A 23,116-nucleotide genomic window follows, 5' to 3' on the forward strand; every position below is an offset into this window, starting at 1 on the left:
TAAAAGAATGTGGTCAAACTATAGATTATTCAATTCCAGCAAGACTTTGCATTCTGAATCTTCTAAACCATTTGCACTCTACATTAGATGCCAAAATGAATAATACATATTCTGACAGCTGTTTAGTTCTTATTAGATGTGACAGTTTGGGGAAGGATTCATCAATATCCTTTCATGAGCAAGATTATGCATTTATCCTGTCAACATCTCTAAATGATATATTATTTTTAAGTTAGACGTATAGTGGTCTTCCAGTGTGATACATGAGCTTACCTCCAAGCATCAGAGTTTATTTTTAGTTGCATGCATGACCCAAAAATACACGTTTTGTAAAAACTATGCATTTCCTTTCTGATGGAATCACATCTGCACTGTACGATAATATTTAGTTTGAAATAATGTTTGCTGTACACACAACTATACAGTACAACAAAAGATGTGACTATTTCAGTCTTTTGTGCTGTTCTTATGCTCTCTTTATAGTAACTGAAGCAACAATAATGCCAATAGCCTAGGTGTTCTCAGCCCTGGGCATTAGAGAGGGGTTGGAGGGTGTGTTGGGTGGGTGGTGGTATGGGGCGCAGTACCAGAGATGCAGATTTTGCTAACAATAACAGCATGACCAGGAGCTGATGGTCAGCAGGAGTTGTGCCAAGGGACAATATTAATTTACAAAGGAAAGCTTAATTTCTCTATCACAAATTGGTAATAGTGAATTCCAACATTAAGTAGCCCTTGTTCCATTATATTTATCACTGATTTATGAGCAGTTGTAAAGACTTCATCTATACTCTAGATTAAATATCCTCTTATTTCCTTTATAGAGATCATTACTGTTTTTTAGCATTTTTAAAGCATTTATTTTATTTGATGGCAAAAATAGTAATGTCTCTGTTTGACTTTCTAGTCTGTGTGCTTCCTAATCTCTCTACAGAAGGGCAAATTAGCCAGAGACGTATTTGTTTGGTATTTTTTTTTTTGTTTGTTTAATCCGCACTTGAGAGCTGCTTCTGCTGTGCTTTTATATTAAGAGATTCCATGATCATACTTCTTGTGGTGGGAGGTGTTTACCTGGTCTCTAAGTTGGGAAGCAGTGCAGGAAGCTCAGAGTGTGGTTATTTATTGGCTACAGGGCAACATAGTCAATTTTCAAACCTTTGTTCTCAGCACAGAGCTGCCCACCTGGCTGAGACAATTAGCAGTGCCCTCTGTAGTAGAAAATGCCTAGACAGCAAAATGTGGCATTGTGCAGAAATAAGCTTAGAGCAGTTAGCTTGTCCACCAAATAGCATTAGCATATCCTGGCATTATATAACATCATGCCCTTAACCCCAGAAATTATTTTATTTTATTTATTTTATTTTACATTTGTTGACCGGGCTAGTCTAGCTGGATATATGTCCATTTTCAGTAGAGGCCCGGGGAGAAAAGCTCCGAGAAAAAAAAATGGGAAATTTAACAATGCATATAACTATGAGAAGTACAATACAGAGTTAGCACTCTGACAGAGAACAGTTATAAAATAAATTTGTAAAACTAAACACTTTTAGTGGAAATTAAACTAAACAATTCTACAACTCACAGTAGAAGGTATAAGCAAGTCTTAGAAAAGGGAAAAGAATATATATATTATTCTAAACTTCCTGAGTAAGAGTCAGTAGTAGTAAGTCAATTTGGAGGTAGAGGTTATAGGAGTCGTGTATAGGGTTATGGATAGAAGTGAGAAAAGATGTCAGTCTGGGTTAGTGCATGGACAGAGCCAATGAGCTTTGAGATGTTCTTTAAGATGTTTTTTAAAAAGAGAAGTAGAAGCAAGGGAAGTTAAGTCAGCAGGAAGCTGATTCCAGAATTTTCCTGCAGTGTTTGAGAAGAGTGAATCCCCAGCTTTGTTGTTAGCTTTATTAGAGGAGACTAGAAGTTTGTTAGCAGAGCGTAGTGTAGGTAGATTCGTATAAGGTGTAATAAGATTAGTGAGGATAGGGGTATTATTAGGGTGGTATAGGATCTTCTGAGTAATAAGTAGTTGATAGAGTATGGGGTTATGAAGTTCTAGCCAGCCAAGCTGTTTGAGGTTAAGGCAGTGGTGAGTTTTAAAGGGGGAGCTTGTGATGAATCTAGTTATGCTATTATAACAGGTAGAGAGTTTAGAGAGGTTGTTTTTGGATAGGTTGGTGTATATAACAGAGGCATAGAAAAGGGTGGAAATGAGGTGAGTCTGGGCAATTGTTTTCCTTGCAGGAGGGGTAAGAAAGGATTTTATTCTATAGAGGGTGCCAAGTTTTTTGTTGACAGACTTAATAGTTGAATTAATGTGTATGTCATAGTTGAGTTGATTATCAGTAGTTACACCTAGTAGGCGGGTTGTAGTTTCTGGGGTAATGTTGGTACCATTGTTAGAGGTTATGGAGAAGGAAGGAACAGGTGATTTATGAGTAGGAGTAAAGAGTAGTAGTTTTGTTTTTTTGGGATTTAGGAGGAGGCAGTGTTGCATAAACCAGTTTTCAACCTTCTTAAAAATAGTTTGGGTGAGAGAGTGGAGAGAGGTTATACTCTTGGCTGTACAGATTAAGGTGGAGTCATCTGCATACTGAATACAAGTGGCTTGGGGTATGTTAGTATGTAAGTTGTTAATAAATAAGGAGAAGAGTAGGGGACCTAAGATAGAGCCCTGGGGTACTCCTATTTTTACTGGTAGTAGTGAAGACAGGATGTTATGCCAAAGTACTGCTTGCTGTCTATTTTCCAGATAAGATCTAAACCATTGTATGGCTTGAGGATCTAGAGAGTGAGCCTTTAGTTTGTCTAGCAGTAGGTTGTGGTTAACCATGTCAAAGGCTTTTGACAGGTCAATAAATAATGCAGAGGAATATAAGTTATTGTTACGATTTTTATTATGGAGTCAGTAAAGGATAGAAGGGCAGTTGATGTACTGTGGAACGGCCTAAAACCATGTTGGCAGTTTGCTAGTAGGTTATTTTGTAATAAGTGGTTGAGTAGCTGTTTGTGAATACATTTTTCCATTATCTTAACTAATGGGGACAGTAGGGCAATAGGGCGATAGTTAGAAAGCTCAGTAGATTTTCCTCCTTTATGTAGAGGGATGATATGGGATATCTTCCATAGAGCAGGGATCTTGCCCTCAGAGATAGATCTGTTAATAAGGATAGAGATAGGATAATCTACGGCTTTAGTGGCTATTTTTAGGTATTCAGATGGGAGTTGGTCAGCAGAAGGGGTGCAAGGCTTCAATTTTTGAAGTAGCCTACAGATGAAAGATGTAGATACAGGTTGTATTTGAAAGGTAGGTAAAGAAGTATTGCAGATATTTGGTTGAGAAGCAGTGAGAGGAGGTAAAGAATTGGCTAGGGTTTGAATGGCTTCTGTAAAGTAGTTATTAAAGGCATCAGGGATCAGGTTGGAGTTGTTACTATTAAAACCGGTTGGGTTTGGAGTGGTGGTGTGGCCTGGTTGAAGAAGTTTGTTTATCCCACTCCAGAATTTTTGTGGGGTTTATTGATTGGTTTGTTGGAGGCCGAGGTAGTAATCTTTTTTTCTCTAAGAATATCTTTTTTGGTGGAATTTCTTAGTTGTTTAAATTGGAGGTGGGTTGTTGGACATTTGGTAGATCTCCAATTAGCCCAGATTTTATTTCTGAAGTGTATCTTTTGCCTGGTTTGTTTTGTGAGCCAGGGGGCACATTTGGATTTTATTCTAGTTGAGCGATAAGGGGCATGGGAGTCTAGGATATTAAGAAATTTAGTGTTGAAGTAGGTAACTGCTTCGTCTAGTTCTAGATAGGTTAGTGGTGACCAGTCACAAGCTTGCAATTCGGTTAAGAAGCTGTCTGGGTTAAAACTTTTTTTTGACCGGGAGTATTTGAGATTATGTGTGGAGGGAATGTGGGTTTTTTGTTTAATAATGTAGGTAAGTGTGTGGTCACTGATATCATCTGGGAGGGTTCCTGGAGTATAAGATTCAGGGTGGCTGTTAATAAGGATCCAATCCAGAGTACTTTCCTTGTTAGTGGGTTTATGGATTCTTGTAGGAGTTGTAATTAGTTGAGAGAATCCAAAGAGATTTATATGGTTGGTGGGGTTGAGAGAACTACAAGAAGACCAGTCTATATTAATGTCACCAAGTACAATGGTCTCCTGGGGTAGATGGGTAGAGAAATGACTAAGCAAGTTTTCTAGAGAATTTGTATTGTTACCTGGAGGTAGATACATGCAAATTATATAGATTGATTTAGAGTTATTGATTTGGAGTTTGATAGTTAGGGTTTCAGATTTGGTATCTATTGATGGGAGCACATTAATGAGGGAAATTTGTAGGTGCGATTTGTAAAGAATGGCTATACCCCAACCTTTTATCATTTTACGGTCATTTCTGAGGATGTTATAGCCAGGAGGGCTAATTTCTTGGCCGAGAGTAGATGGTTTTAGCCAAGTTTCTGTAAGACATAGAATGTCAAATGAGTGTACATCAAGGAGTGCATGCAGGTGGGAAATTTTATTGTTTATACTTCTTTTGTTAAGGTGAGCTATCAGAAGGGAGTTAGTTGGTTTAATAATTGTAGAAGTTATAGGTACTGTTACATTGGTAGGGTTAGTTATGGCGTCAGTATAGGGGCCAGGGTTTGGATGAATGTCACCATCTAGGAGGGGGTGTTGCTGGGGGTATTGTAGAGATTTTAAGAGTTTATGAAGGCTATTAAGAGTCTTCTTGGTAGAGAAGTGAATAATGTGAGTTGTTTTGTGGAATTTAGGTAAAGAGTAATTAGAAACATAGGTTATGTTACTATGGTTAAGAGAGAAGGTGAATGAGGATGGTAATGTTTGTTGGTTATGATGGTTTTGTTCAGATAATGAAAGATATTCATAGGAGGTAAGTGAGTATGGTATGGTAAGAATTGCTAGTGTGGTAGTTAAGAGTAGTAATTTGGTTAAATTAATTTTATTTGTAGAAGCCATGGTAAGAGGATTTAAGTAGGGAATAGTTAGTGTTAGTATGTATTGTAGTAAGAAGACAAAGTGTTTGAAGATGTTGAGCAGGTTATATGTTAAGTTGGTAAGTAGTTAACAGGGTTAGATAGGAGGTAGAGTAGTGTAGTTAAGGTTAGAAGACAGAGGGAGTGGTAAGAAAGACAGATTAGTAGTACTAATCAGGTGAGAGAGTTATGGGAGTGGCTTGGTGATGTAGTGGTATGTGATAGGTGGAGATAGGAAGGGGGAGTGGCAGTGAAGTATAAGTGTAGGACCAGTGGGGGTGGGTGGGAATTGGGGGTAGGGTAGGGGAGCGGAGTGAGCCCATAGGGCGAACGGAGCGGGGTAGAAACAGACTATGGAGCAGCTGGAGGAGAAACAATCAGTAGAGCTCAGTCTAGAAGGTAAGTCAAGTATGTCTAAGGAGAGAAGGAGCAGAGAAAAGTTAGAGGTCTGTTAGAGACACAGGAGTGTATACTGAGATAAAATAGAGGGTATATTGTAATTTCGGAGTCGTTTAAGGTAAAATAAGTTTAAAATAGATAAAGCAGAGGAACAAAGGAAAAGCAGAATAAATCTTGGAATGGATAGTGGTGCCACCTACAGGGCAAAGCTAGAAGTACAAGCAGCTACAAAAGGAAGGTAGGCTATGGCAGATTACAAAAAGGGGGAAAGGTAGTAAGAGGGATACTAATAGGTGATGTAGTAGTAAGGTCAACAAGGTAGCTAGTTTGGGGGGAGGGAGGCTACTGGCTGACTGTCCTCAGAGCTTACTTTAGAACCCCTAAAGCTACAGTGATCAGTACTATGCTTTACAGGTAGGCTATGGAAACATACTTTCTTAATTCCTTAACAGAGAGTGCAGGGAGTAGGGGCAACAAGATGAAACCATAGGTTCATAGGTTCATAGGTTGGTACTAGGCTATCAGCCCTAGGGCCTATACAAGTCTAGCCATAACAATTCCCTGGCTATTTCTTCCCACACTATTTACTTCCCTGGACCCCTGTCTAGCAGGGAGACTGACGTGATCCCTGGGGTGAATTTCCTTTCTCCCATCCAATCGTCAAGGTTCCTTTTGAAGAGGACCAAAGAGGCACTCTGCTTGACATGTATGGGCAATCTATTCCAGAGTCTGGGGAGTCTCTGGGTCAGGAACCTATCCCTCCAGCATGTTTTGTTTATTGTGATGACAAGGTTTAGATCCCTGGAGCGTGTGGCTCTGAGGGATTGGGATTTCTTTAAGTGTAGCATGTCCAACAGCTCTGGGTTTGACATGGCCTTGTATGTTAAGCAAAGATCGCCTCTGAGTAGATGATATGCGACAGATTATAGCTGGAGTTTTTTAAGGCGGTCAGCGTAGGGCATCTGCTTTAGGTCTGTGATTCTTTTAGTGAGGTATTCACCATGGGTCCTTTGTCAGCTGGTAGGTAGATTCTCAGAAGAATTATAGGCTGGAACAGCACAGTGAAGATCAGGGTATTTCTTAATTCCTTAACAGAGAGTGCAGGGTGTAGAGGCAACAAGATGAAACCATGGGTCCTTTGTCAGCTGGTAGGTAGATTCTCAGAAGAATTATAGGCTGGAACAGCACAGTGAAGATCAGGGTATTTCTTAATTCCTTAACAGAGAGTGCAGGGAGTAGAGGCAACAAGACAAAACTATGGGTCCTTTGTCAGCTGGTAGGTAGATTCTCAGAAGAATTATAGGCTGGAACAGCACAGTGAAGATCAGGGTATTTCTTAATTCCTTAACAGAGAGTGCAGGGAGTAGAGGCAACAAGACGAAACCATGGGTCCTTTGTAAGCTGGTAGGTAGATTCTCAGAAGAAGTATAGGCTGGAACAGCACAGTGAAGATCAGGGTATTTCTTAATTCCTTAACAGAGAGTGCAGGGAGTAGAGGCAACAAGACGAAACCATGGGTCCTTTGTCAGCTGGTAGGTAGATTCTCAGAAGAATTATAGGCTGGAACAGCACAGTGAATATCAGGGTATTTCTTAATTCCTTAACAGAGAGTGCAGGGAGTAGAGGCAACAAGACGAAACCATGGGTCCTTTGTCAGCTGGTAGGTAGATTCTCAGAAGCATTATAGGCTGGAACAGCACAGTGAAGATCAGGGTATTTCTTAATTCCTTAACAGAGAGTGCAGGGAGTAGAGGCAAAAAGACAAAACCATGGGTCCTTTGTCAGCTGGTAGGTAGATTCTCAGAAGAATTATAGGCTGGAACAGCACAGTGAAGATCAGGGTATTTCTTAATTCCTTATCAGAGAGTGCAGGGAGTAGAGGCAACAAGACAAAACCATGGGTCCTTTGTCAGCTGGTAGGTAGATTCTCAGAAGAATTATAGGCTGGAACAGCACAGTGAAGATCAGGGTACAGAGGAAAAAGACGCCAGGCCAGGATCAGACAGCAGCCAGGTGCAGGACTGGGGTATTCTACCTATAGGAAACCCCTGTTAAAGCCCAATCCTTAATCCTAAACAGCCAAGCCTATTACAGGTCCAGACAACATTAATATACAATTTTTAAATGTGTCTGCAGCCAGCTTGGCAATTTTTGACATCCTAAGGCAATGTAACAATTGTCTCATACTGTCAGATAGTAAGTTAATCACTACAAAAATAGAGCAGTATGCCAGAGATGTAAATACACAATTTCCTTGGAGGCAAAAATATTACATGCAAATGAAGTGTCAGGAATACCAACACTACATCCCTCACACACACACACACACACACACACACACACACACACACACACACACACACACACACGCAGATTGCCTTATAAAAAACCTTTCCAAATCTCAAAGCCCTCCAAAGCCACCTAATGGCAACACTGTTCCTCAGCAAAAACTAAAGCAACACCAAACAACTCACATAACCCTACACCCAATGATTCCTCAAGAGCAAAGCTCATAAGGCAAGCATACACTATACCTAACACTCTTTTCATGTGGGACTCCATTGTGCAGCAAACACATGCCCCACTCACCAGGTGGGACAAGGAGAAGAAATTAGTTACTTGCCTGACTAGATGCAGGATCCACCATGTCACACACACACACACGCACACACACACACACACACACACACTCAAGTTACTGCACCCTATCTATCAATATTAGCCCATATGGGTGTAAATGACCTGAGACATACCTCACTGGATTATATGAAAAGAGACATAATGGACCTTTCGGAGTATGTAGCACAGTTAGGTATGAGCCTTGCTTTCAGCAGCATTCTACCTTCACCAAGGATGATACCAAACAAGGAACAAAAAAATTATAGATTTTAATAAATAATTGACTTAGTTTCAGCATGACAGAACATGGTCAACAGACCACATTGCTTTGTCAAAGATGGGCTGCAACTATCCCCCCAAGGCTCTGGGATATTGTCTAAAACTTTTTGTGCCCCCTTAAGCATTTTAAAGTATTGCCAAAAAGACAAAACTACCAGCAAAGTTAAATAGTTTACAAGCAACTCTAAGGTGTTCCTGCCTAATGCTTGAAGCCTAAACAAAAAAGTTCACACTCTTCAAGCCCTCCTCACTCTGGAGAATGTAGACATCTGTGCTGTGACTGAGACTTGGTTTAAAGTAACTTGAAAGTGCAAGGTTACAGTGCCTTCCACACATTTAAACCAAAAAGGAGAAGGTTAACACTTGCACCACACCTCCAGCCTCACATAGACATACTAAACCAGCACTGTCAAAAAATACACATAAATACTCAAAATCATACTCGGAGGCTCTAAATAAAAACCTGAAAAAGCATCAGAGACCTCCAAAGCAGACACACAAAAAACCTGCACCTCCCGTCACAAACCAGACAACACATAAAACACAAAATCAGTGTGCCGTACAATCACAGCCCTTAAGGTGAAATAACATACCTAACACACTAGTAATAGGCGACTCTATAGTCAGGCACACTGACGTCCCACTCACTAGGCTGGACAAGGAGAAGGTTACTGTTAGCTGCCTGTCGGGAGCCAGAATCCGCCACATAGCACAAGCACTCAGGTCACTCCAGAATAAGTACAAATATGACTCTGTCATTGTTCATGTTGGTGTGAATGACCTGAGACGTACCTCCCTGGACTACATGAAAAGAGACATGGAAGAGCTCTCTGATCATGTAGCCCAGGCGGGTATGGCCCTGACCCTGAGCAGCATCCTGCCCTCACCAAGAATGATACAGAATGATAAAGAAAAAATTATCAATTTCAACAATTGGCTAAGCTTCTGGTGTCATTCAAAGGGGATCCAGTGTCTGTCAGCCTGGGACAACATGCTCGTCAAGCCTCATTGCTTCGCAAGAGACGGCTTGCACCTGTCACCCCTAAGCTTTCAAATACTGGCCAAGGCTCTTGCTGCCCCCATAGTGCCTTTTTTAGGCAAGGCTCAAAAGTCAAACCCACCTCCGTAAACAGCACAAATAAAAAAATGAGGGTTATGCTACTCAACGCCAGGAGTTTAAATCTCAAAATGCACACGCTCGAAGCACTCCTCAGTATGGAGAATGTCGACATCTGTGCAGTAAATGAAACCTGGTTCAAGGCTCCACAGAGCACCCCAGCACTACTGGGCTACAACTCATACCACACATTTTGGCCACAGAACATGGACCGAAACACAAAAGGAGGGGGTGTATCCATATTCATCAAGGATACCTACACCTCCAGGTTAGTGGCACAGCATGATACCTCCGAGATCATCTATATGCAACTAACATCAGGCAAATCTGCAATGCAAATTGTGGCCTGCTACAGATCACCCTCCATGACCCAGGACCACCATTCCGCCTTTCTAGAGACACTGGAAAATATGAAGGTCCTACCGAACACCCTGATATTGGGCGATTTCAATTACCCTACCGTTAACTGGGAAAACTACTCAAGTATAAACTTCCAGGTCCAGCGTTTCCTGGAATTTATCAACTCAAATGCCCTGGATCAGCTGGTAAACTCCCCTACCAGAGGTGAAACATACTGTATCTGGTCATCACCACCATGGGCGACAGGTGTTCCACACCGGAGGGTCAACCCGTCACTGGTTAGATCAGACCATAAACTAATCACTCTGGATGTCTACACCATACCACCACCTCCAACCAAGGAAACCACAGTGAAAAACATTTCTATAGCAAACTTCACCTTACTTAAAACAGAGGTGGTAAGTTTCACAGCCCCCACGCTAAAGGATAACAGTGTCCAAGATGCAGGAACCTTTAGAAATGCACTCTTTGAGCTCCTACAAGGATGCATGGATCATGCCATCCTTAGCAAAACCAAGACTCACTCCCCTAAGAGAAGGAAACCAGTCTGGTGGACCCCTGCTATAAACAGGCTATACAATAGAAGGAGGAAACTAGTTCAGAAAAAAAGCAAATCCCAAGAAGGAAAGGCATCCCTGATCAGTATCAGTAAGAAACTATGGTCCCTCATACAATCCTTCAAAGCTAACTTGGAAAGAAAAATAGCCAAGGATTCGAAAGATAACCACAAAGCCTTCTTTAGCTATGTCAAGAATTTAAGTGGCAACTCGCAGATATGCTCTGAGCTAGTGCAAAATAGCACAAAATATACTGAACCTACTGATATTGCAAACATCCTGGCAGATAGATTCAGTGCAAACTTCACCCCCTTCTCACCCCCAAAAGTGCCCACAACAATACCAGAAAAGTGTAGTGTCCTGGAAATCACAGACGCACAGGTGAAAACAGCCCTTTCAAAAGCCAAAAGCACAGCATCAATGGGGCCAGATGGTGTCCCAGGCTGCGTCTTGCATGAACTACAGAACGAACTAACCCCCCACCTAAACACACTGTCCAATCTCAGCCTCTCCACAGGCTATGTGCCCATAAAATGGCGCACAGCAATGGTTATTCCGCTCCACAAAAGAGGGGCCACAACTGACCCTGGTAACTATCGCCACATAAGCCTGACTAGCCTGGTCTGCAAGGCTGTGGAATGCATCATCATGGAACTCATTAACAAAGACATTGGGAACCTCCAAACACTTGACCCGACCCAGTTTGGCTTTGTTAAGGGCAGATCATGCCTACAAAACCTGGTTGACTTCTTCGAGACAGTCACCAAGGCCATAGATGAGGGTAAGGTAGTTCACACAGCCTACCTTAACCTCGCCAAGGCTTTTGACACCATTCCCCACTCTGGAATTATAGACAAACTCACAAGCCTGAACATAAACCCCTACGTCATGAGATGGGTTACCAACTGGCTTACAGACAGAACTCATACAGTAAGAATAGTGGGCTCCAGTTCTGACTCTAAACTAGTCACAAGTGGTGCCCCACAAGGCTCGGTCCTGGGACCCCTACTGTTCGGCATATACTTCTCAGAATCTCAGAAGTACAGGCAAACACAGGAGGACTATGGCTAACCATGTTCGCCGATGACTGCAAACTAGGAGCCATAATTGACTGTCCGGCTGACATGGACATTCTCCAAAAGGGCCTTACTGAGATGGACACCTGGTGTCAAATTCATGGTCACAAGCTAAATGCCAAAAAATGCATAATCATGCCATTTGGGAAAAACAAAACACCCAGGAATTACCACATAGATGGCAGCCCCCTTAATACAGAAGAGGTAATAAGAGATCTGGGGACCCAGGTAGATAGTAATCTCTCTTTTGACAATCATATTGCCAAAGTAGTTAGGAAATCCTTCTATGTAGCCCATCTAATTACTAAAGGGTTCGCCTCTAGAAATAAAGAGGTTATAGTGCCCCTCTACTCGTCACTCATCAGACCCATCATAGAGTACAATGCCCGTTTGGGATGTACCTCACAAGACACTTCCAACAGCTGGAAAGACCACAAAAGTACCTCACCAAGAGGATTACTGGCCTCAAACATATGTCCTATGCAACCTGACTGGAAAAACTCCAGCTGTACTCCAGATGTACTCAGTGGCATATCGCTTACTCAGAGGTGATCTCTGCCTGACTTAAAAAGCCATGTCCAACTCAGAATTGATGGACATGTTCCACCTAAAGAAATCCAAGTCACTGCGAGCCACTCGCTCTAGTGAGCTAAACCTCACCACAACAATAAATAGAACATGCTGGAGGGATAGATTCCTGTCACAGAGACTCCCCATGCTTTGGAACAAAATTCCTAACTACATTAGGCAGAGCCCCTCACTAACACTCTTCAAGAGAAACCGTGACGAGTGGATGGGTAACAGAAAATACACCCCTGGGATCACTTCATTGGCTGTTCTTGACAGAGGCTCAGTTAATTAATCAATGGGGTGGCGAAAGCTGACACACTCTGGCTAGGCTTATAAATGCCCTCGGGCAGATAACCTAGTACCTACCTATGAACCTAAAAACAGCACACACTGCAGCCAAAGGTAGAGGTGTTTCAATCTATGTTAGCAACAAACATACCTTCAGGTTGGTTAAACAGAATGGTACCATGGAGCTCATCCACATGCAACGTCACCGTAGGTGGGGTCCCTTACCGTATCATGGCTAGAGTCTCATAATTGTTATCTAAACCTACTAGAGACATGCACCATCCAGCCATCCAATCAAACACTGGGAAATGTACACTGCCTCATACTCACAGGCACAACCCTTCTTGGACTATATTAACACCAACACCCTAGAACAGGTAGTGCAAGCTTCAACCGGAGGATCAAACTAACTTGATCTGGTACTCATCAACATGGGAGAGCTATGATCCCCCCATGTCAAATTCTCACTAGTGAGGTTAGATCACAATGTTATCTTATTTGAAGTAAAAATCAACCCAGAAAACCCAGCTAAAGCAGTAACAGTTAGGAACAATTAAAAGGCAAACCCCATCCTGTTAAGTGACAGTTTGTCAAAATTCAAGGGTCCCCCCAACCCCGAGACCACAGCTACTTATGCAGAATTATTCAAAAAGTCAATGTGCAACATGTAAATGGCTGCATAGAGGCTGCCATACCTACGAGAAATAAACCCAAAGCAAGCACTAAATACAGCCCCCTCTGGTGAAGTCCTCACCTAAACAGGGTAGAATAATAAAATAAGAAAATTAATGGCCAAAATCAGGAAAAGCAACTCCCTTAAAAGACAAGTGTTCTCTTATAAAACTAAACAAGAAACTAAGAAGCCTAACTAAGTACAAGGCCAGCTACGACGTCAGGATAGCCTCAGAGATAACACACAACACCTGTACTGAATTGGTAATGAATGGTACCACTTACACTGATCAGGGTGACAGCAAATCTATGTATTTATTTATTTTTTATTTTATTTAACATTTGTTTACCGAGAAAGTCCAACTTGGAACGAAGCCAGTTTTCAGCTGAGGTTCGGGAAAAATACTCCAGATGCATGTCTTTGTGACGTGGTTGATAAACGCTTAGTTTAAAAAATAGACTGTTGCTTGATAAATTCAGCTCAGACTTCACCCCCACTCCCCTCCAGCTACAGCAGGTGAAAATGCCTCCAGCATACTTCCCCCAACCATCAACAGAGTTCAGGTGCTGGCAGTACCTGCGAAAGCCAAGAACAATGCCTTGTTGTGTCCAGAAAACATCCTCAGTTGCCTCCTGAACAGTCTAAAATATGACCTGTCAGGGCCATTTGTGTTACTCTTCGACTACAACCTTGAAATGGGTTATATTGCAAGTAAATGGAGGACTGCAGCAGTAATTCCCCTCCACAAGGGTGGGCCATTGAACAAACCAGGAAACTACAGATCCAACTGTCTAACAAGCCTAATATGCAAAACCATGGAACAAATTATCATGGATATAATAAACAAGGACATTGAAGACCTACAGACACTGGACCCACCCTAATTTGGCTTTGTTAAGTGAAGTTTATGCCTACCTAACCTGGAAGACTTCTTTGAGTGGGTCATCAAGACAATGGACAAAGGTAAAACAGTGCATATTGTGTATCTTGACCTGACTAAGGCATTTGATACAATACCTCACTCAGGCATTAACAAGCTCTCTGAGCTAGGAGTAAACCCTTACATACCTTTCTGGATTGCTGACTGGCTCACAGACAGAGGTCAGGATCAGTAAGACCACCTCCCTCAAGAGACTGGTCATCAGTGGAGTACCGCAGGGCTCTGTCCTCTTTGCAATCTAATTCTTGGAGGTCAAGGCTAATGTTAAATGCCTCTGGCTCGCCAAGTTCACTGATGACTGTAAGCTGGGAGCTGTTATAGATTCCCCCCAAAACACAAACATTTTGTAAGTGGGTTTAACACAGACAAATTCCTGGATATTTTGCACATGCAGAAAACAAACAGCACCCTAAACACTAGATCCAGGGATATGAACTTCCCTTGTGACATAAACAGAACATGCTGGAGAGACAGATATGTGTCTCAGAGGATCTCTGCACATGGAAATATTCTTCCCCATCCATGTCAAACAGAGTTCATCCCTGAAGTTACTCAAACAAAACCTTGACAATTGGTTGGGAAAGTGTAAATTTACCCCCATTTTGGCCCACATGTCCCTTATGTTTAAGTTTTATCTTAACTAACTCCCCCTACAAATCCTTAGCTACCTGCCTACTAACATGACCCCCTCCCCCGTATAACACTTGGTACCCAAATAGTTTGGGGGGTGTGCTTAGGCTTATACGTTCCCTGGTGGTCCCTGGTGGTCATTAGCATAGTAACAACCTATTCACCTTTGAACAAGCATGTGTCAGTCGTATCCGTTACATGCTCCATCTCTGTGCCAGTAGTATCAGCTACATGCTCCATCTCTGTGCCAGTAGTATCCGTTACATGCTCCATCTCTGTGCCAGTAGTATCCGTTACATGCTCCATCTCTGTGCCAGTAGTATCCGTTACATGCTCCATCTCTGTGCCAGTAGTATCCGTTACATGCTCCATCTCTGTGCCAGGAGTATCAGTTACATGCTCCATCTCTGTGCCAGTAGTATCAGTTACATGCTCCATCTCTGTGCCAGTAGTATCCATTACATGCTCCATCTCTGTGCCAGTAGTATCAGTTACATGGTCCATCTCTGTGCCAGTAGCATCAGTTACGTGCTCCATCTCTGTGCCAGTAGCATCAGTTACATGCTCCATCTCTGTGCCAGTAGTATCCATTACATGCTCCATCTCTGTGCCAGTAGTATCAGTTACATGGTCCATCTCTGTGCCAGTAGTATCAGCTACATGCTCCATCTCTGTGCCAGTAGTATCAGTTACATGCTCCATCTCTGTGCCAGTAGTATCAGTTACGTGGCCCATCTCTGTGCCAGAAGTATCAGTTACGTGGTCCATCTCTGTGCCAGTAGCATCAGTTACATGGTCCATCTCTGTGCCAGTAGTATCAGTTACATGATCCATCTCTGTGCCAGTAGTATCAGCTACATGCTCCATCTCTGTGCCAGTAGCATCAGTTACGTGCTCCATCTCTGTGCCAGTAGCATCAGTTACGTGCTCCATCTCTGTGCCAGTAGTATCCGTTACATGCTCCATCTCTGTGCCAGTAGTATCAGCTACATGCTCCATCTCTGTGCCAGTAGTATCCGTTACATGCTCCATCTCTGTGCCAGTAGTATCCGTTACATGCTCCATCTCTGTGCCAGTAGTATCCGTTACATGCTCCATCTCTGTGCCAGTAGTATCCGTTACATGCTCCATCTCTGTGCCAGGAGTATCAGTTACATGCTCCATCTCTGTGCCAGTAGTATCAGTTACATGCTCCATCTCTGTGCCAGTAGTATCCATTACATGCTCCATCTCTGTGCCAGTAGTATCAGTTACATGGTCCATCTCTGTGCCAGTAGCATCAGTTACGTGCTCCATCTCTGTGCCAGTAGCATCAGTTACATGCTCCATCTCTGTGCCAGTAGTATCCATTACATGCTCCATCTCTGTGCCAGTAGTATCAGTTACATGGTCCATCTCTGTGCCAGTAGTATCAGCTACATGCTCCATCTCTGTGCCAGTAGTATCAGTTACATGCTCCATCTCTGTGCCAGTAGTATCAGTTACGTGGCCCATCTCTGTGCCAGAAGTATCAGTTACGTGGTCCATCTCTGTGCCAGTAGCATCAGTTACATGGTCCATCTCTGTGCCAGTAGTATCAGTTACATGATCCATCTCTGTGCCAGTAGTATCAGCTACATGCTCCATCTCTGTGCCAGTAGCATCAGTTACGTGCTCCATCTCTGTGCCAGTAGCATCAGTTACGTGCTCCATCTCTGTGCCAGTAGTATCGGTTACACGCTCCATCTCTGTGCCAGTAGTATCAGTTACGTGGCCCATCTCTGTGCCAGTAGCATCAGTTACGTGCTCCATCTCTGTGCCAGTAGTATCAGCTACATGCTCCATCTCTGTGCCAGTAGCATCAGTTACATTCTCCATCTCTGTGCCAGTAGCATCAGTTATGTGCTCCATCTCTGTGCCAGTAGCATCAGTTACGTGCTCCATCTCTGTGCCAGTAGTATCAGTTACACGCTCCATCTCTGTGCCAGTAGTATCAGTTATGTGGCCCATCTCTGTGCCAGTAGCATCAGTTACATGCTCCATCTCTGTGCCAGTAGTATCAGCTACATGCTCCACCTCTGTGTCAGTAGCATCAGTTACGTGCTCCATCTCTGTGCCAGTAGCATCAGTTACGTTCTCCATCTCTGTGCCAGTAGTATCAGTTACACGCTCCATCTCTGTGCCAGTAGTATCAGTTACGTGGCCCATCTCTGTGCCAGTAGCATCAGTTACTTGCTCCATCTCTGTGCCAGTAGTATCAGCTACATGCTCCATCTCTGTGCCAGTAGTATCAGTTACACGCTCCATCTCTGTGCCAGTAGTATCAGTTACGTGCTCCATCTCTGTGCCAGTAGTATCAGCTACATGCTCCATCTCTGTGCCAGTAGCATCAGTTACATTCTCCATCTCTGTGCCAGTAGCATCAGTTATGTGCTCCATCTCTGTGCCAGTAGCATCAGTTATGTGCTCCATCTCTGTGCCAGTAGCATCAGTTACATGCTCCATCTCTGTGCCAATAGTATCAATTACATGCTCCATCTCATAGCTGACTGAGATTCAACTTTACTAAGAACAGTGAAACTTGCAAGACTGCTGCTTTCTTCCTGATTATGGGATTGGCAGACTTATTTAGTATGAAATCTCAATCTGCTCAATCATATCTTATCAACAGAATATGGCTTCATTTGATAGCATAATTTTACAGTACTTCCCCAAAACGAAATTGTTTTGAGGATAGGATTGTAAAGCCATTTGCATTACTTTTACTGTAAAGCTATCTGGACACATTTGCACACAACTCTTCCAATTGTATTTTCTATTAATTCTTTTTTTTTATTTTTATTAATTTTATTAATATTATTTTTTTCTCTTTTATTTCTCCCTGCTAATCTGTAGTACATATGTTTATGTTATGTATATATATATATATATATATATATATATATTTGCAGTTTTAAAAGTAGTTTTTCATTTTTCTGTACCTAATTGTGTGTTTCACTGAATAGTGTGTGTGCTGTGTGTCTCTCTGCTATAAGAGGGGGTGGTGGTTTTCTCACTTCTTTATCTGATATTTAACTGTTAGCCTAGAGGGATTCCTCTGTACTTTAAGTGCTAGCCACAAAGTTTGAGAAATCATTTTATGCTCAACGTCTGAGAGACTTGCTTGGCTATAATCACCTACATTAGAAGCCGATGTTAAGTACAAACTTGCAGTTTTAAAAGTACTGTTTTTCATTTTTTCTGTACCTAAAAGTGTGTATCACTGAATAGTGTGTGCTGTGCGTCACTCTGCAGTTTGTCCCCAGCCACCCTCCCTGTTTTTGTTTTGGTGTTAGTGTTGGTGGCTCTGGAATTGCCCACCCCTCCTGTAAGTCTGTATTAGAACACTCCTCCTGAGTCCATCTCATTTGCTCACTTAACCGAGTACAGTGAGATCATATTATGTGTCTAGTGTTCACTGTACTTAATACAGACAGAAGATTTGAGAAGGCCAACCCACTTAGGTTCTTCCTTCCTCTCTCCTTGCACTTTACTAAAAAAAAAAAAAATTGTACTGCTTTTACTGTATTTGTGCTTCCTCCTACTTTATTTTGCTTTTGCCTCTTCTTAAAAGTACTCAATTTTATTTATTCTGCTGCATTTATTACTGCTTGGTAGTAGCCTGATTAAATTGTAATTGTTATTCTAAGTCTTTTGATTTAAGCACTTGGTCTTCATACAGGTTGTTTTACATTAAAGTTTGTGGTCTGCACTGTTGTGGCAGGACAGGTAGCTTACATCCTTCTAAGCTGGGAATTGCTGATTGAAGGCTCAGTGTCTGCTATTCTAAAAGTGTATTAGTTCTGGTTTAAGCACTTGGGCTTCAGGCCAATTATTCTACATTAAGAAGGTTTGTGGTCTGCACTCTTGTGGGAGGAGAGGCTGGATTCTGCCCTTCTGAGCTGGGAATTTCTGGTCACAGGCTTATTTTGCCTGCTTATTTGAACTGTTTCTTTCTGAAATTGGTGTGCCTTGTTGCTGTAGCATAGGACCAGATTCAGGCCTGCTGAATCCAGGTTTGTTTGTATAACTTGAGCATTGATCCAGGCCATCTTTTTTGGAGAAGTTTCCCCTGCACCCTAGTAGTGGGAGTGTGCAGTTAGAACTTGTCTGATTGAAGACTGCTGGAACAGGGCTCAGTTTTGTGCTTTTGTCTGGTTAATTGGGTAACTTGTTTAAATCAGTTTGTTCGTTTTCTATTGTTTTATATATATATATATATATATATATATATATATATATATATATATATAAATTGCACTTTGTTCATCTGCTTTTACTGTATTTGTGTTTCTTCCTATTTTATTACTAGGGGCATTGACTACAACTCTGAATTGAGATATATAACAATAAGCATCCTTTTCTGTGCATTTAAAGTTTTTTTTGTATTGTATCTGCTTTATTTTCTGAAAAAATATACCTGTTTCACACCTTTCTAAGCTAGTATAGTCCAGTTTTCAGGTTAGTGCTGAATTCAGGGCTGTGTTACAAATCTCTGTGTTTGCCCATACCTTACTTGGATAGAAGGATGTTTCTCTGTTCACCTGTGAGAGAGGGGAGCTTTGAGCAGCCCATCTGTCCCTGGAGAAGTGGTTTCAGCCCAGAAATTAGTAGTTTATTGGCCATTTTGGGCTAATTTCTATCTCTTTCATTTCCCTGCTATAAAAAAACGCATTTGCCCGATTTTGCTTGTCGGGCAGCGCTGGTTAGCTAGGGTATAACTATTCCTGGCTCCACAAAGTCTCCTCTTCAATTTATCCCTTGGAAATAGACAAACTTTCAACTTAAGCACTCAAGCCATTCATTTCTCAGCCCAGCACTTGCTCAAAACTCATAGCAAGCACTTATAAACCCTAGCACTAGACCCCCCTATACTGTACAGAAGGACAAGGCTCTCTATTCGACCTTACCAGCCATTCAGTAAAACAGTTCACTGTACCTATCCAGGCATGTCCAAAGGGCAGTTTCAGGTGTACTCTCCAGTCCATCTGGTGAGTCTGGACATTTTGAGGCAATGTTACAACTACGTCATGTACACAGAAAACCCTCTCCTCCTACCACCAAACACTAATGCATGCGAGAGATGCAATTATACAGCCAAACTGGAGGCTAAGCTCTCTCAACCCAAGACTGGATCAGACAGTCAAGATGAGAAGGGAAATATTGGCATCACACCACCAGTCTCACATAAACACATTAAACCAGCACCGGCAAAAAACACACATAAATACACAAAAACATACTCGGAGGCTCTAAATAAAAATCTGCAAAAGCAACAGAGACCTCCAAAGCAGACATCAAAGCAACCTCCACCCCCCAACACAAACCATAAAACACATACTTCACATAAAGGGAGTGCCAAGCAATCACAGCCCTTAAGGCAAAATAACATACTAGTAATAGTTGACTCTGTAGTCAGGCACACTGATGTCCCACTCACTAGGCTGAATAAGGAGAAGGTTATGGTTAGCTGCCTGTCGGGTGCCAGGATCTGCCACATAACACAAGCACTCAGGTCACTCCAGAACAAGTACAAATATGACTCTGTAGTTGTCCATGTTGGTGTGACTGACCTGAGGCATACCTCCCTAGACTACATGAAAAGAGACATGGAAGAGCTCTCTGATCACGTAGCCCAGGCCGGTATGACCCTGACCCTGAGTAACATCTTGCCCTCACCAAGAATGATACCACAGTATAAAGAAAAAATTATCAGTTTCAACAATTGGACAAGTTTCTGGTATCATTCAAAAGGATCCAGTGTCTGTCCGCCTGGGATGACATGCTCAACAAGCCATGCTTCTTTGCTAGAGATGGCTTGCACCTGTCACCCTTAGGCTTTTGAATACTGGCCAAAGCTCCAGCCACCCCCATAGTGCCTTTTTTAGGCAAGGCTCATGAGACAAACCCACCGCCGTAAAGAGCACAAGTAACAAAAATCTGAGGGTAATGCTACTCAATGCCAGAAGTCTAAACCTCAAAATGCATGCACTCAAGGCACTCCTCAGTATGGAGAAAATCAATATATGTGCAGTAACAGAAGTCTGGTTTAAGGCTCCAGAGAGCACCCCAGCACTATCAGGCTATAACTCATACCATACATTTTGGCCACAGAACCTGGATTGAAATACAAAAGGCAGGGAAGTATCCACATTCATCAAGGATATCCACACCTCTAGGTTAGTGGCACAGCACGATGCTTCAGAGATCATCCACGTGCAACTAACAATGGGCAAAACTGCAATTCAAATTTTGCTTGCTACAGATCACCCACCATGTCCCAGAACCCCCATTTCGTATTTCTGGAAACACTGGGTAACATAAAGGTCCTACCAAACACCCTGATATTGGGTGATTTCAACTACCCATACATTAACTGGGAGAACTACTCAAGTGCTAACTCCCTTGCCCAACATTTCCTAGAATTTATAAACTCAAACACCCTGGATCAAATGGTCAACACTCCCACCAGAGGTGACAACATATTGGACCTGGTCATCACCAACATGGGCGACCGGTGTTCCACACTGGAGATCAACCCCTCACTAGTTAGATCTGACCATAAAAAAATCACTTTGGATATCCACATTCCGCCCCCACCCCCGGAAAAGGAAACCACCGTGAAAAACTTTTCAAAAGCAAACTTTACATTACTTAAGACCGAGGTGGAAAGTTTCAAAGCCCCCATGCTAAAGGATAATGCTGTCCAAGCTGGAAAATCCTTTACTAATGCATACTATGGGCGCCTACAAGAATGCATGGATCGTGCTATCCCAAGCAAAACCAAGACTCACTCCTACAAGAAAAGGAAACCAGTCTGGTGTACCCCTGTCATAAACAAGCTATACAATAGAAGGAGGAAACTAGTACAGAAAAGAGTAAAATCCCAAGAAGGGAAGACTTCCCTGATCAGTATCAGCAAGAAACTATGATCCCTCATAAAATCATCCAAAGTGAGCTTCGAAAGAAAACTTGCCAAGGACTCCAAAGATAACTACAAGGCATTCTTTATCTATGTCAAGAATCTAAGTGGAAATGCTCAGATCTGCTCAGAGTTAATGCAGAATGGCACAAAATACACTGAACCAACCGATATAGCCAACATCCAGGCAGACAGGTTCAATGCAAACTTCACCCCCCTCTCACCCCCAAAAGGGCCCATAACCATACCAGAAGAATGTAGAGCCCCTGAAATCACAGACACCCAGGTTAAAACAGCCCTCTCCAACGCCGAAAACACAGCATCAGTGGGACCGGACGGTGTCCCAGGCTGCGTCTTACACGCGCTCAAAGATGAACTAACCCCTCACCTAAACACACTGTTCAAAGTCAGCCTCTCCACAGGCTATGTACCCACAGAGTGGCGCACAGCAATGGTTATTCCGCTCCACAAAGATGGAGCCACAACAGATCCTGGGAACTATCGCCCTATAAGCCTGATTAGCTTGGCCTGCTAGGCTATGGAGTGCATCATCATAGAACTCATTAACAGAGACATTGGGAACCAACAAACACTGGACCCTACCCAGTTCGGCTTTGTTAAGGGCAGATCATGCCTCCTAAACCCAGTGGACTTCTTTGAGACAGTTACCAAGGCTGTAGACGAGGGAAAGGTGGTACACACAGCCTACCTAGACCTCGCAAAGACCTTCGACACCATTCCCCATTCTGGTATTATAGACAAGCTCACCAGCCTGAACATAAACCCCTATGTGACAAGATGGGTTGCCAATTGGCTCACAGACAGAACCCACATGGTAAGAGTTGCAGGAGCTAGGTCTGACTCTAAACCGGTTACAAGTGGCGTTCCCCATGGCTCAGTCCTAGGACTTCTCCTGTTCGGCATATACTTCTCAGAGGTACAGACAAACACAAAAGGACTATGGCTGACCAAGTTCACAGATGACTGCAAACTAGGGGTTATAATATACTCTCCGGCTGCCACAGACATCCTCCAAAAGGGGCTCACTGAGACGGATACCTGGTGTCAAAATCATGGCCTCAAGCTAAATGCCAAAAAAATGCATAGTCATCCCCTTTGGAAAAAACAAAGTACACACAAACTACCACTAAATATGGAAAACATAATAAGGGATCTGGGGACCTAAGAAGATAGTAATCTCTCCTTTGATAATCACATTGCCAAAGTGGTTAGAAAATCCTTCTATGTGGCCCACCTAATCACAAAAGGTTTGCGTCCAGATCAAAAAAGGTCATTCTGCCCCTTTACTCATCATTCATCAGACCCATCATAGAGTACAATGCCCCATTTGGGATGTACCTTACAAGATACCTGCAACAGCTGGAAAGACCACAGAAGTACCTCACCAAGAGGATCACTGGCCTCAAACAGGTGCCCTATGCAGCTCGACTGAAGAAACTCCAGCTGTACTCGGTTGCATACCGCCTACTCAGAGGTGATCTCTGCCTGACATACAAGGCCATGTCCAACCCAGAATTGATGGATATGCTCCACCTAAAGAAAACCTTATCCCCTCGAGCCACATGCTCTAGGGACTAAACCTCACCACAACAATAAATAGGACATGCTGGAGGGATAGATTCCTGTCCCAGAGACTTCCCATGCTTTGGAACAAGATTCC

At 42.7% G+C, this 23,116-nt stretch overlaps 1 protein-coding gene across 8 annotated transcripts in view; it reads left to right on the top strand.

Annotated features, from left to right (window-relative positions):
- Positions 1-23,116, top strand: part of PTPRM (protein tyrosine phosphatase receptor type M) — a 4,358,319-nt gene that overhangs the window by 2,344,475 nt on the left and 1,990,728 nt on the right. The gene's annotated exons all lie outside the window — the stretch shown is intronic.

This window comes from Protopterus annectens, chromosome 3.part1, assembly GCF_019279795.1.
Source record: "Protopterus annectens isolate FY-2018-M chromosome 3.part1, PAN1.0, whole genome shotgun sequence".
NCBI lineage: Eukaryota > Metazoa > Chordata > Ceratodontiformes > Protopteridae > Protopterus > Protopterus annectens.